This window comes from Canis lupus, chromosome 2 (assembly GCF_011100685.1).
Source record: "Canis lupus familiaris isolate Mischka breed German Shepherd chromosome 2, alternate assembly UU_Cfam_GSD_1.0, whole genome shotgun sequence".
NCBI classification, from domain to species: Eukaryota; Metazoa; Chordata; class Mammalia; order Carnivora; family Canidae; genus Canis; species Canis lupus.
In genome coordinates, this window is record NC_049223.1 from 74,493,274 (window position 1) to 74,506,975 (window position 13,702).

Genomic DNA, 13,702 nt, shown 5'->3' on the forward strand with positions numbered 1-13,702 from the left:
TACCCAGTGTGGAGCCCGAAGAGGGGTTTGATCCCACAACTCTGAGATCATGACCTGAGCCAAAACCAAGAGTCAGATGCTTAACTGACCGAACCACCCAGGTGCCTCTCTTTTTACTTCTTAAACGTGGCTTCTAGAACATTTCAAACTACATGAGTGACGCACGTAACGTTACACTGGATAACACTGATTTACACTCTGTCCTGCTCCCTTTGCTGCCTCTCCTGCCACCAGTACCTCATTTGTGTGTTCGTGCATTCACTTATCCGGTAAATATTACCTCATCCCACTCTGTGTGCTGGAGACGGTGCTAAACAGTGGAGACAAAAAGGAAACCACATCGGTCCGGCATCGGAGGCCATATGGAGAGCCTACGCACTACACGTCAGAAACGCCAAGCACCTTGTGCTGCGCACACACATCCCGTAATGTTACTTGCCTCTGCTTCTATTTGTGCTTCTCTCTCGGATGACTTCCTGACCCTGTCTGCCTGGTGAACTTCTACTTATGCTTCAAAACCAAGCCTTCAAATACATCAGAAATTTATGTCGAATGTTTTCCCATTTGACCCCAGAAATTGCTCCTTCATGAAGCTTGTCACTTCTGCCCTTACACCCTACTGGAGTGGTAAATTACCATGTGATTATGCAATTTTAGTCTTTTTAAAAAATATTTTATTTATTTATTTGAGAAAGAGCACAAGCAGGGGGAGCACCAGACAGAGGGAGAGGGAGAAGCAGACTCTGCGCTGAGCAAGGAGCCTGATGCAGGCTCAATCCCAGGACCCCAGGATTATGACCCGAGCTAAAGGCAGATGCTTAAACAGACTGAGCCACCCAGGGGGCCCCAGTGCAATTTTATTCTTGTGTCAGTTTAAATGTTACCATTCTGTCTAAGGTTTTCCCTACACCCCGCCCCAGGAATGATCTCATTTACCCTCTTTCATGCTCTTCACCAGCTCAAGCTGTCTTGTTTGTGACCCCGCCATCCCCCCCGACTGTGAGAACAGGGCACTTGTCTTTTCATTCAATGCTGACATCTCAGTGCCTGGCTGGCACCATTCTTGGCACCTGGGAGGCACTTAGAGATGAAATGATGGCACGTGGGCAGTAGTGCAGGGTGCTACACAGAGGCTCTGGCACTAGATGACCAGGGTTCAAATCCTGTGCTTAATTCACTATTACAATCATTGTTAAATGACTCAATGAGCTACTGTCCCATCATCGTGATTACGTGGCAGCTCTCCCCAGCTAGGCTGTCCTGCTTCATGAGGGCCCAGGCAGTCTCTTGGTCACAAAAGCTGGGGGTCCCCATTTCAGGGAATGATACCAGCACCCCTGGAGCTTCTGAAGCCAGAAACTTAAAGTGGTCGCTTGCCATTAGTCCACCCGCTTATTGCCCAGGCCTTTCAGATTTATCTTCATTTCTTACAAATGTTCCTTCTTGTCTCCCTCCTCATCCCCATCCCTGCTCAGGCGCAGGGTTCTATTCTCTCCCCTGCAATGCTGCCATAACCTCCCAAAGGGCCCAGCCTGCCTCTGGCCTGGGCCTCTGCAATCCTTCAGGATGCAGCCACAGTAATGTCTAAAAACTTCAAGTCTACTCCAAACTAGAACTTACAGTGGTCAACAAGTCTTCTGTGCAGTATGCAGATCCTGTAGACCCCTCCAGTCTCCTCTCTGCCTGAGCTCATCCCTGTAAAGTCCCTCCCAGCCCTGCCACAGGGCCTTTGCACATACTGAGCACACTTTCCTCACCTACTGACACATTTGATTCTTTACCCCAATAATCACTTAAAACCCCTGTGCTGTGTGCTCTCACAGCTCTGTGTCCCTCCTTCCCCACTGGCCAGTTAGCATCTTCTCTTCGATGGATGGTCATGTCCCATACTGGACTCATCCACCCAAAGTAGAAAGCATATTAGCATTTAAATTTCTTAAATATAGAAACTGAGCCCCAAGAGGGTTAAATAAGTTGGCCAACGTCACCAATTGAGATGCAATGTGAACCCAGGCAATCTAACTCATATTTTGAGGGTTCCACGTTAAGAATAAGCATTTATTTTTTTCTAAGATTTTATTTATTCATGAGAGACAGAGACAGAGACAGAGAGAGAGAGAGAGAGAGAGAGAGATTGGCAGATGCACAGGCAGAGGGAGAAGCAGGCTCCATGCAGGGAGCCCGATGTGGGACCTGATCCCGGGTCTCCAGGATCATGCCCTGAGCCGAAGGCAGGCGTCCAACCACTAAGCCACCCAGGCATCCCAAGAATAAGCATTTAATGAGCACTTCCTACAATTTTTCTAAGAACTTTGTTTCTATTTGTATTGCTTTTATTTTTATAACTCCCATAAGAACCCTATTGAGGTGGACATTACTATCTCTATCTTACAGATGAAGAAACTGAGGTCCAGAGAGGTTAAGTAACTTGCCTGAGATCATGCAAAAGTGGTGGAACTGGGTGGAACCCAGGCAAAACACCCCGCATTTCATGCTGTTAGCCAGCACACTTCACTGCTTTTGCTCAATGAATATTTTTATTGTTGTTATTGTATTTTACTGGGATTTTGTAAGGTGAAGAAGGGAGGAGTGATATTCTTGCTGGGCAGAATGGCAGGAGTAGAGACAAGGGGGCAGGAGTGGGATGAGCACAGTCAGGAAGGGAAGTGTACATCTTGGTGAGAGGATGGGACAGTGAGGGTCCCGGCTCAGTGGAGCTGAGTGTGTAGGGAAGGCCAGAGTGGAGATCAGATGTGAGGGATATACTGGGAATAAGCTGTGGAGAAACTTCCTCCGTAAGGAGAAGCTGGCACCCCTGCTCTCTTAAGAATCCCTGTTACAGACCCAAGTGAGAGGTCTGAAAACCAGAAGCATCAAAGCCAGACTGACCTGGCTCTGCTGGGTGTCCAGCTTTGCAAAGTTACTTAACCTCTCTGTATCTCCATTCCTTTCTGTAAAATAGAGGTAATAAATGGGACCTCCTTCATAGGGTTGATGTTTGGGTAAAGAGCCTAAATTGACTGATGAATGGATAAAGATGTGGTATAGATGTAGTATGGAATCCAACTCAGCCATCAGAAAGAATGAAATCTTGCCATTTGCAACAATGTGGATGGAGCTAGAGGGTATTACGCTCAGTGAAATATGTCAGAGAAAGACAGGTGATGGATTGTTTTTTAAGATTTTTATTTATTTCTTCATAAGAGACACAGAGAGAGAGGCAGAGACACAGGCAGAGGGAGAAGCAGGTTCACTGTGGGGAGCCCGATGAGGGACTCGATCCCAGGATTCTGGGATCACGACCTGAACCCAAGGCAGACGCTCAACCGCTGAGCCACCCAGGTGCCCCTCACTCTAGGTGGGATTTAAGAAAGAAAACAGATGAACATGTGGGGAAGGAAGAAAAGAAAAAAAGGAGAGAGGGAAAAACAAGCCATAAGGGAAACCCTGGCGATAGAGGACAGACAGAGGGGTGGTGGAATGGGTTACATGGGGGATGGGCGTTAAGGAGGACACTGGTGATGAGCACTGAGTGTTGTATGTAAGTGATGAGCCACTGGATTCTACTCCTGAAACCAATATTGCACTGTACGTGAACTAACTAGAATTTAAATTTAAAAAAAAAAAAGGGAGCGATCTTGACAATAGAGCCTCTGGTGTAGCATTTGGCAGGAAGGAGGCTGAATATATTCTCTCCCCTCCCTCACCTCCAGGAAGATCTCCCCAAACCCCAGTCTCACCAGAACCAGACTAAAATCAACGCATGATCCAGAACCACCAAGATCCCCAGAGATGCCAGGTCAATAAGACGAGAGAGGAAGAAAAAGAGGGAAAAGTCAAGTTATCCAGCTTCAAAATGTGTCCAGGACTGAGGGAAAAGTGGTTATAATGCAGCTCCTTGTCCCTCCTGCTATGGCCTCTCGGGCTTACATAACTGAACAACTGAACCTCTCTGTGAGGTACCCCTTCGGGGCCTCCGGGAGCTAGGGTTGGCCATGACATAAATAAATATTTCTGTGCTCTCTGCCCCTGGGCTCCAGTTCTGAGCAAACACCACAGCCTGCGAGGGAGGCCGGGCCGGGGGGTGAGCTCCAGGTCTGGAGTCGGGAGGCGGCTGGTCCAGGCCCGGCTCTGCCCCTGAGGAGGTGGACGGGAGCTGAGGAGCCCTCGGGGGACAGTGTCATGGGAGGAGAGAGTCCAGGGTGGAACCTGCGGAGCCTGCAGAGAGACGGAATCAAGCCCCCTGGCTCCCCTGGCTCCCCTGGCCTGGCGCCCGCCGCCCTTACGCCTCCGGCCTCCTCTCCCGGCACGCCACGGCACCCACACAGGCCCTACCTGGGCCCTTTGGGAATGTTGGGCTTTCCTCCTCCCCACGGGGTCGGTCCCCTCTCTGGGAAGGGAACTGGCAGTGTGGACTGGCAGTGAGCTAGGGCGGACTGACGTAGGGGTTCTAGAGTTACCCTGGGCTTGGATTCCAGCTTAGTGGGGTCACCTCAGGCCTGTGACTTTAACCTCTTCTGAGCCTGTTGCCTCACATGCAAGCTGCGCTTTGTGTTTCCTGTCCACTCCTGGTTGCAACAGTCAAATTGTTAATAGTAGATGCCGATCACTTAGCCTCGCTGTATAAATCAGGCACGTGTGAGGGCTTTGCGTACCAAAGTCATTCAGCGGGGCCCCCGGGCGGCTCAGTCGGTTAGGCATCTGCCTTCGGCTCAGGTCATGATCTCAGAGTCCTGGGATCGAGCCCTGCATCGGGCTCCCTGCTCAACAGGAAGCCTGCTTCTCCCTCTCCCTCGGCCTGCTGCTCCCCCTGCTTGCATTCTCTCTCTGAATCAGATAAATAAAATCTTAAAAGAAAAAAAAAATGTCATTTAGCCATGCATGCTAACCCCCAGACCTGCCCAAAGCCTCGCCACCAATCTCAAAAAGGTCAGTCTCTTCTGAGGATCTTCACAGCATCTCCTAGGGACCTCGGTTAGAGCACTCAGGACAGGAAAGTGTAATTAGTAGACAGGTCTGCCTTCCCTTCTATTCTAGGAGCTCCCCGAGGGACAAAACCTGCCTTGGAGCCATGTGGCCAGCACTCAGCACTTGGGGGGCAGGGAGCTGCCATTTAAGAAGACACCTGAGTGAATCAATGAATGAATGCACGCACACAGAGAGAAGCTTCATGGAAGAGATGGGCTTAAGCAAATGCCAAAGAAGGGTCAGGTTCGAACGTGCGCTGAACTCTCCAGACTCTGGCTCCCTGAGTTCTAGCGATGCCCATCGGAGCTCCCCACTCAGCTCCCTGCAGACTCCAGAGGCGTCACACTGTCCTCTGGGCTCCTACAGTGCTTGGGCTTGGACCCTAATTTTCTAGTAAAAAAACAGGATCCTTGGCCTCACAAAGGATTCTGGGGCCATGAAGCGCCCAAGAGGGGTTCTGGAAGCAAAAGAATGGAGTCAGGGAGACTGAAGGAGCCCCTTACAAATCTTCTTCTGTTCCTTTTCCTGCTTCTCTTCTTGCTAGGACCTGCACCCCCACCCTCCTCTACACATGCTTTGTAAGGCAGATAGCATATAGCCTCCTTGTAAGGGGCGAGGAGTTAATGATTTTTCTAGAAGAGGTAACACCTAAGTAAAGAGCAGCTGAGAATGACCAGACAAAGCTATCATACCGTATTCCAGATCACTGGTGCTCGAAGACATCTGGATGCCAAGACCCCCTGGCTCCAAGGAATCAACACGTGGGCCCGGTTCTCTGTTCTAACAGGTTCCTGGTTGCCTGAGAGGACACAAGCACCCAACTGCTGTCCTCAATAAAACCCCCAGGCCCCGAACAAAGATGAGACTCTGTCCTTTCTTTCCTGAGTAGACTGTATCTGCTCTCTCTATATCTTCCTTAAACTCTGTTTTCACCTCTTGTGGGTTTGAGTTTAATTTCTATCCTTTCTGAAGCCAAAAACCTTCCCTCTTGGCTGGTCCTATGGGATCTCTTCTGGGTCCTCGGACCTGGCCTGCCAACAGTCAGAATGAAGGCACAGATACTGGAATTTCTAGGATAGTCCAATGGCTGATGAATCATAGACTGACTTGTATAGCACCTGGCCTGGCCACGCACCCAGCATCCAACAACTGTCTGACAACTGCCCAGTGCATTGGGGGCAGCGTGGTTTTTACTCCATCGTGGGGTTGGGATATGCTACTGTGAAGGAACAGATGGCACAGCCTCTTCCCTGGGGACTCGCTTCTTGCAAAAGGAATTCAAAGTCTAGAGCTGCCAGGCCTTTAGCTTTCTGCACAGCATCTCTCTGCCACTCCAATACGATCAGTCACTTCTGACTTGGTCTTGGCAGTCAGCATCCTCCAGGGACTCTTCTCAACCTTATCCACCAACACTTGTCTCCTCCCTTCCTCCCACCCCAGGCAGGTAGAATGAGACGCTTCCTTTCTCCAGACCCACTAGTGCTTGCGCTCCTGGGAATCTGGCTGCACAGAATCTTCCATCCCACATGATCCTCAGCAGCATGTCCCAGGCCCTATGCCCACCAAGAGGCAGAGTCCACCTTGCCACTCGCTAGAATCCAGGTGGGCCCCATGACCACTAGGACCCCTAGAATATGGTGGAAGTGCCACTGGCAGTTCTAGCTACAGCCCTGGCATGGCAGCTTCTGCTTCCCACGTGCTTCCTTCCTGGAAACCGCCCTCTCGGAACCCAGCTGCTGGGCCCTGAGAAGCCCAAGGCCCACAGGGAGGCCCCAGGGGGATGCTCTCGTTGACAGCCCCAGCTGGGATCCCATCCGACAGCCAGTGCTGATGGGCCCCAGGGGGGCCCCAGGTGAGAGACCCCATGTGAGAACCTCCCAGCTGACCCTGGCCAACCTGTAAAGCCATGAGACAAAAAAAAAAAAAAAAAAGTGGTTTTTGAGGCACCCAAGTTTTGGAGTGGTTGGCTCTCCGGCATCACATAACCAGCACAAGACTCCAGGGCTGTGTTCCCACCTTTACCAAGCAAAACCTGCCTCCATCATGAGACCCTCCCCAGGTCATCTTTGCCACCTCCGACCACTTTTAATAATTGTTTACACCAATCATGATGACTTTGTATTGAGATGCCTGAACCTGCTTTTCCTTTAAAATATTTATCAGTCTAGGGGAGCCTGAGTGGCTCAGTCAGTTAGGTTTCAACTCTTGGTTTCAGCTCAGGTCGTGATCTTGGGGCCCCTATGTTCAGCTCCACACGTAGTGCAGAGTCTACTCAAGACTCTCTCTCTCTCTCCCTCTCCCCCCAGCTCACTTTCTGTCTCAAATAAATAACTAAATCTTTAAAAAATATATATATATTGGGGCACCTGGGTGGCTCAGTTGGTTGAGCATCTGCCTTCAGCTCAGGTCATGATCTCAGGGTCCTGGGTTGGAGCCCTAGGTCAGGCTCCCTGCTCATCGAGGAGTCCGCTTCTCCCTCTCCCTCTGCCCCTCCTCTCCGCTCATGCTCACTCCTTCTCTCTCAAATGAATGAATAGAATCTTTTAAAGACACATTTATCAGTTTATTTGAAACACAATTTTTCTACCACCTCTGAAAATAGAAAAAAACAATGTCAATTGCCATCAAGGAATTTGATGAAGCAGATCAATGTCATTAAATTCTAGCCAGACAGTTACCTCCCAGCGTCTGAGCCCAAGGCTCGCACTCTGTTGGTTTAAGAGATGAGCAAGCGTGCCGCTACCACTGGAGCCAGGCTCTGAGTTCCAGGATCTGCGCGATTACAGCAGATCAGCTTCCAGATCCCGGATCTGCACAGTTCTGGCCACTGTGTCCTTAATTTCAACAGTTTAGGGCAGCTTTGCAATCCTCCCACTTTCCCGATTACAGCAGGTGCCTTACACAGCTCCCCAGTCTGGCCAGTTCTGCAGTGTTGTGGATTTCTCCAGCCTTTTCAATACCCTTGAAGAATCAGGTGTATAAACCCCTTCCTACGTAAAATGCCAAGTACCACTTCCTCGGCTTACCCTGAGCCTTGTGGGAAATGCCCGACTTCCCTACATTCTTGCAGCGTCTCCTGGATTTCTTTCTTTTATGATTGAAGTATTTCCTTGAAGAGGATTTTCAGTGTGGATCTGTGTCTTCCACCTTCTGCAGCTTTATTTGCCCAAGAATATTTTTATTATGACCTCATGTTTGAATGACACTTTGGCTGGCTTGAAGATGCTGGATTGAAAGGGTTTTCTTTCAATTCATAATAGCACGGTGACTTCTTTTTTCAAGAGCCCTTGAAGGGTAGACTGGTAATCCGCTTCTTGGTCCTTTGTAAGGGATGTTACTACGCTACTTCTCTCTCTCCCTGCTCTTCCTCTGTTTTTGGTTGTCTCAATTTCACCCCATATCAGTGTAGATTTTTCCTTATTCCTACTGTTGGCTATTCTAGGAGCCCTTTCGATCTGAGACCATCCACATTTCATTCTGGAACATTTAATCTCCATCGTTTCATTCTTTATTTCCTTTATTTATGTCATTTTCGTTTCCTTCTGGGATTCCTACTTTCCATCTCCCTCAGCTTTTCTTTTTTCTTTGTTACCTCTATCTTTTCCTGCTTTTCGGGGACAGTTCTCAATCCGATTTCACTCATGACTAGTGAATTCTTCAGCTGTACCCAGATATTTATACGATCTATTGTGTCCTTTATTTTAAATGTTCTAACTTTCATAGCTCACGTTTGACTTGGTTCTCGCCGATGACTTCTTGTTCTTGTTTCACACATGTCTGCTCTTATCACCTTAAGATAATTATCACATTTTCCTTTCAAACTGTGGTCCCCCTGCTTCAATAATTCTGCTTCAGATGTAATATGTCACTTGGTTTATTGCCTTTCTTTTATAGTTGCCTTTCTTTATATAGTAGTATTTCTTAGGTGTCTAATTACTTTGTCGGTGAGTTCAAGTTCCCCTGGAGGTACCAGCTATCTCTCTGGTAATATACCCTGGGGAAGGGCCAAAGTCATAACAGGAGAGGAGAATAGATGAGCTCCAGGGTGGAGAGCCACACAGACACCCTTGACCACCCCCTCTGGCTGCCACTCTGCCTCTGTGACTGTCGGACTGCACCTTTGAGTTCCTAAGGGAGCGACAGCCTGGGCAGGAGGATTTCAGTGGGAATCCCAGTGGGGTTCCACAGGCTGGGGTGGGGGTACTAGGAGGGGTGTGGACGGGACAGTGAATGCCTGGGCCTTTGCCTATTCTATTCAATGCCTCACCCCAGGTTTGAGTTGTCCCTGACCACCCCCGGGGGGGCAGCAGCCCAGGTTTTGCCATAGGGGCAGGACTGGAAGCCAGTAAGCTTCCCTCAAGAGCAGGACAGAGAGAGGTTAAGAGGTCAGGCTCTGGGATCTGTCAAACATTCATTCATTCCACATTGAAGGCTCATATGTACCAAGGTATTGTGCCAGGTGATGGGGAGACACTGGAAAACAGTCCCTGCCTTCATGAGGTTATGCTCTGACAACCAACTGGCAGACCCCAGTCCCAATCCTGGCACTGAAAGTCACATAGTCTTCCTAAGCCTCAGTTTCTTCATCTGCAAAATGGAGATGATCATAGACAGTATCTATTCATAGGGTACTGAGGCTTTTAGGAGACAATGCATGCTGGGGGATTAGCACAGTGCCCTGCACGCAGGGCATGCAAATGTGTTAATTATTGTTATTATTATGACCAATGATACTGATACTGGGGATTAGGAGCTATTTCTAAAAGATAAATGGATCCTCTTTGTCCTCTGGGCAAACCAGTTCTCCTTAGGGTCTGTGAGTATAGAGAAGGCCCAGGTGGGGCACCTAGAGTTTTGGAGAAAGAGGACTCAGTGGGCTTGACCCTTAAAAAGTTTAGGTCAAAAAACACCAAGGCAGGGAGTTGGAGGATAAACAAATCAAGTTCCCTTTTCCAGAGAGAACTATTAATGCTGCTCCAAGTGGTAAGATTTCAGATAACCAGTCCCCCCCCCCACCCCATTCTTTGCTTGCTCTTTTTTTAATTGCTAAAGAGCAGTACAGTGAGGAGGTTAGAGTCCCACAGAGACAAGCTTCCACTGGAATCCCAGCCTAACTGTAAGCTCCAGGGCCCACGCTGCCATGGGGCGCAGAAGACAAAGTGCCCAGAGCCCCAGAAAAATGTTTTCATTTCTTTCAAGATCAGAAGAAAAGAGGAACTTTTAGGTTGGAAAAACAATGTTTTCTTTAAAAAGGACCTATTTATTTTTTTGAGGGAGAGAGAGCGTAAGCACAAGCAGGGGAGGGACAGATGGAAAGGGAGGGAGAGAATCTCGAGCAGACACCTGCTGAGCGTGGGGCCCCATGAAGGGCTCCATCTCCCGACCCTGAGATCAGGACCTGAGCCGAAACCAAGAGCGGATGCTCAACCGACTGAGCCACCCAGGCGCCCCAGAGAAAATGCTTTAATATACCAATGCAGTCATAGATACATCTTGTAACATTTTTTATGGAGGAAGGGGCCTCTGAAGGCAAAATTGCCCGGGGCCCAGGGAAGTCAGAATGCATCCCTGGTTACCTCTGTGGCACCCAGCAAGCTGCTTCTGTCTCTGCACCTCACACAAGGGCATCCTACCCCTCGCTTCCTGGGATGCTGTGGGTGTTCCAGGCCCTGCGGACACCAGCAGGCACCCAGCCAACAGGAGTGAACCTTTGTTTCCCTCCCTGACCTGCAGGCTGTAGCCTAAGGAAATCTGTTGGAGGATAATAGGATGAGGTAGGGCGGCGGGAAGCAAGGTGCACGACAGGCTGAAGAGATAACTCCAGGTGCAGCAACAGATGGCAGCTTCAGGGCCAGGCCGCTGTGCTGTGCTGGGAGGTCTGCAAGCAGCCAGGCACACGGAGGGCTGTGTGTGAACCCTGCAGGGCGGGCCGGGAGCTGCAGGCCGGGAGCAGGTGTGCGCCCCGGAGAAGCAGAAGGGGTGAACGAGTGAAGGAAGGAATGCGGTGTGAATTGTGGAAGAATTTAAAAATTCTGAGGCTGGGCAGCCGGGGTGGCTCAGCATTCAGCCCAGGGCGTGATCCTGGGGCCCCGGGATCAAGTCCCACATCAAGCTCCCTGCATGGAGCCTGCTTCTCCCTCTGCTTGTGTCTCTGCCTCTCTCTCTCTCTCTCTATTTCAGGAATAAATAAAATCTTAAAAAAAAAAATTCTGAGGCTGTGTTTGCATGAAGGGTGGGCTCAACAGTTCCCAAGATGCAAGCTTCTCTAGAGGGGAAGGGAGACTAATAGCTATTAAGTGATTGCCGTGGCTAGAATCCTATCACATCAGGACACTGAGGCCCAGGGAGGTGTCACACCTTGAACAAGATCCCAACGCACAGGGCCAAGTCCTTGCTCCTTGCCTAGGCTTGCTGCTGACCGCTGCCCGGGGCCGCCCTGGGGCCGGGTGTGCTGGCCTCGGGGTCTCACCCCACCTGCTCCACCTCCTCGAGGCCCCAGCAGCTACGGGGGACCTGGCAACCCCCCACCCCGGGCCCCAACGGCTCAGGAGTGGCCAGCCCCGGCAGGAGGCCCCTCAGACAGGCCTCCAAGCTGGCTGAAGAACAGGCCTCTCTGTCTTAGAGATTGGCACACCCTCCTTTCCTTCCTTAGGCCAAACTGCAGTCACCACCCTGCCCGGGGGAGGCTCAAACCACAGCAGAAGTTCCAGCCCTGCAGCCACAGCCCTGGGCTTTACCTACACCCGGCCCCGCTCAGGAATCCACAGCCACTGGCTCTCGCCTTGGCTCGGCCCCTCCTTTCTTCCTGCCTAGGATCCCTCCTTCCCATAAGGAACCTGCCCGAGGGAAAACAGAGGGATGCGTCCTGCCAGACCCCAAAAGAGCTGGACCAGCCTGCAGAGCGCGCATCTTGGCCCGGCACTTCTGACAGCGAGGGTTCAGCCTTAGGTTAGAGAGGTCCCTGGGCTGATGATTTTTCTTTACCTCTTAAAAAAAAAAATTCAGTGACAGACCCCCCCCCCCCCCTGCCTCCCGGGAGCTCAGCGGTTTAGCACCTGCCTTCGGCCCAGGGCGTGATCCTGGAGACCCAGGATCGAGTCCCACATCGGGCTCCCTGCATGGAGCCTGCTGCTCCCTCTGCCTGTGTCTCTCATAAATAAATAAATAAAATCTTAAAAAAAAAAGTGAACAGAGATAACAGTCCTTTCTCATCATCCTGTGTGAGGGTTTCTTTTTTAATTAAAAGCTTTCATTGGACAACTTAACATCCACTTTGACTTTCTTTTTCTAACTTTTCATCCCCTTTTATTGGAAGATAGGGAAATTAGGGCAAATGTGGCAGCATCTTCAGTTCCCAGAGAGTTTAGCGGAGCCTGCTGTAGAGCCGGAGCCCTTGGGATCAGGAAACTCAGGGCCCCCACCTAACGCTCCCTGGCTGAGCACATCTCCCCTCTGCTTTCGCACCTCCAAACAAAGGGTACCCTTGGCACCTCTAAACGAGGGGTCCCTGTCGCCCTTAAACACCAGTATCCTGCAGCCCAGAAGCAGTAGCATGGGGATCAGTGTGGATGTTGCTTTGCTCTTTGGAGCCCCATGGGTCTCTGAGGCACCCATTAATCAAGGGCAAGTGGCAAATTAAACGATTATGAACGACTGTGGAAAGTGCTGCGAGGAGAAACTCTGAACCTGGCTCTTTTGGGGGTACAGTGCGTCCTGTCTCCTGGGGGCGTGTTCCCCCAACCCCTCGCCTCCACTTCAGACCCCTGCTTCTCACATCATCCTGGTCACACCAGGGCGGGAGCGACCCAACACTGCCTTTCCAGGGCTGCAGAACAGAGGCCCCTCACTCTGCTTAGACGTTGGCTCAACCCCCCAAGACACGGCTCCCCCCTGGCCTGAGGCTGGAGGGGCCACACTCCGTGGTGGGATAGGAGCGCAGGAGCTAGCCACAGGGATGGGCTGTTGATAGGACACTCCAATAGCAGAGCCCCCGAATGGGGTGGCACGCTCCTCCGACCTCGTTCACTGGGTCATCACACACACCCAGTGGTTGGCTCGTTGGCACCATGTTGCCCCCTTGGGCCATGTCACTGTGAGCCCACACGGAGAGCAGCAGGGACACGGTGAGGGATGCCCCACCCCCATGAAGGGGTTCTGGGGCTCCTTTCCCTTTTCTCTTCTGCTCCCATCAGGTACCCATGATCCTTTGGGGTCTCTGGTCACCCCTTCTTCCCCTTACACATGTAACTTTGAGATGGACACTTAGAGGACATGAGAAAGGTATCTGACCCACCTAGGCTTCCAGCTCGTTCACCTACTCCGGTGTGGCTGCTGGGATTCAAGATTCCAGGATTTTGAGGGCCCTTCCCTACCTCTGTAGCTCTGGATATGCTTATCATGTTACCCTTCCTCCCCATACGAGGGCGGTACCCCTGATCTGATACTTGGGGCTCATGTTTACACTGTTTCATCCACCTAGACCACAGTCTTCCACATGCATACCCATCTGTGAGGATCTGGCCATCTCTAAACTGGCTACTTGTTGACTACATGCTCATTTATCATTTATTCATATTCATCCAACAGGTATGTAGTGAGACCTGCTATACGCCAGGCCCCACACCAGTGCTGGGGAGATGATGGCGAACGTTGTCCCTGCCCATAAGGAGCTCCATCCAGTCCAGTGGAAATCAGTAGCTTATGTTTGTTGAGTGCCCACTATACAGAGACTCTG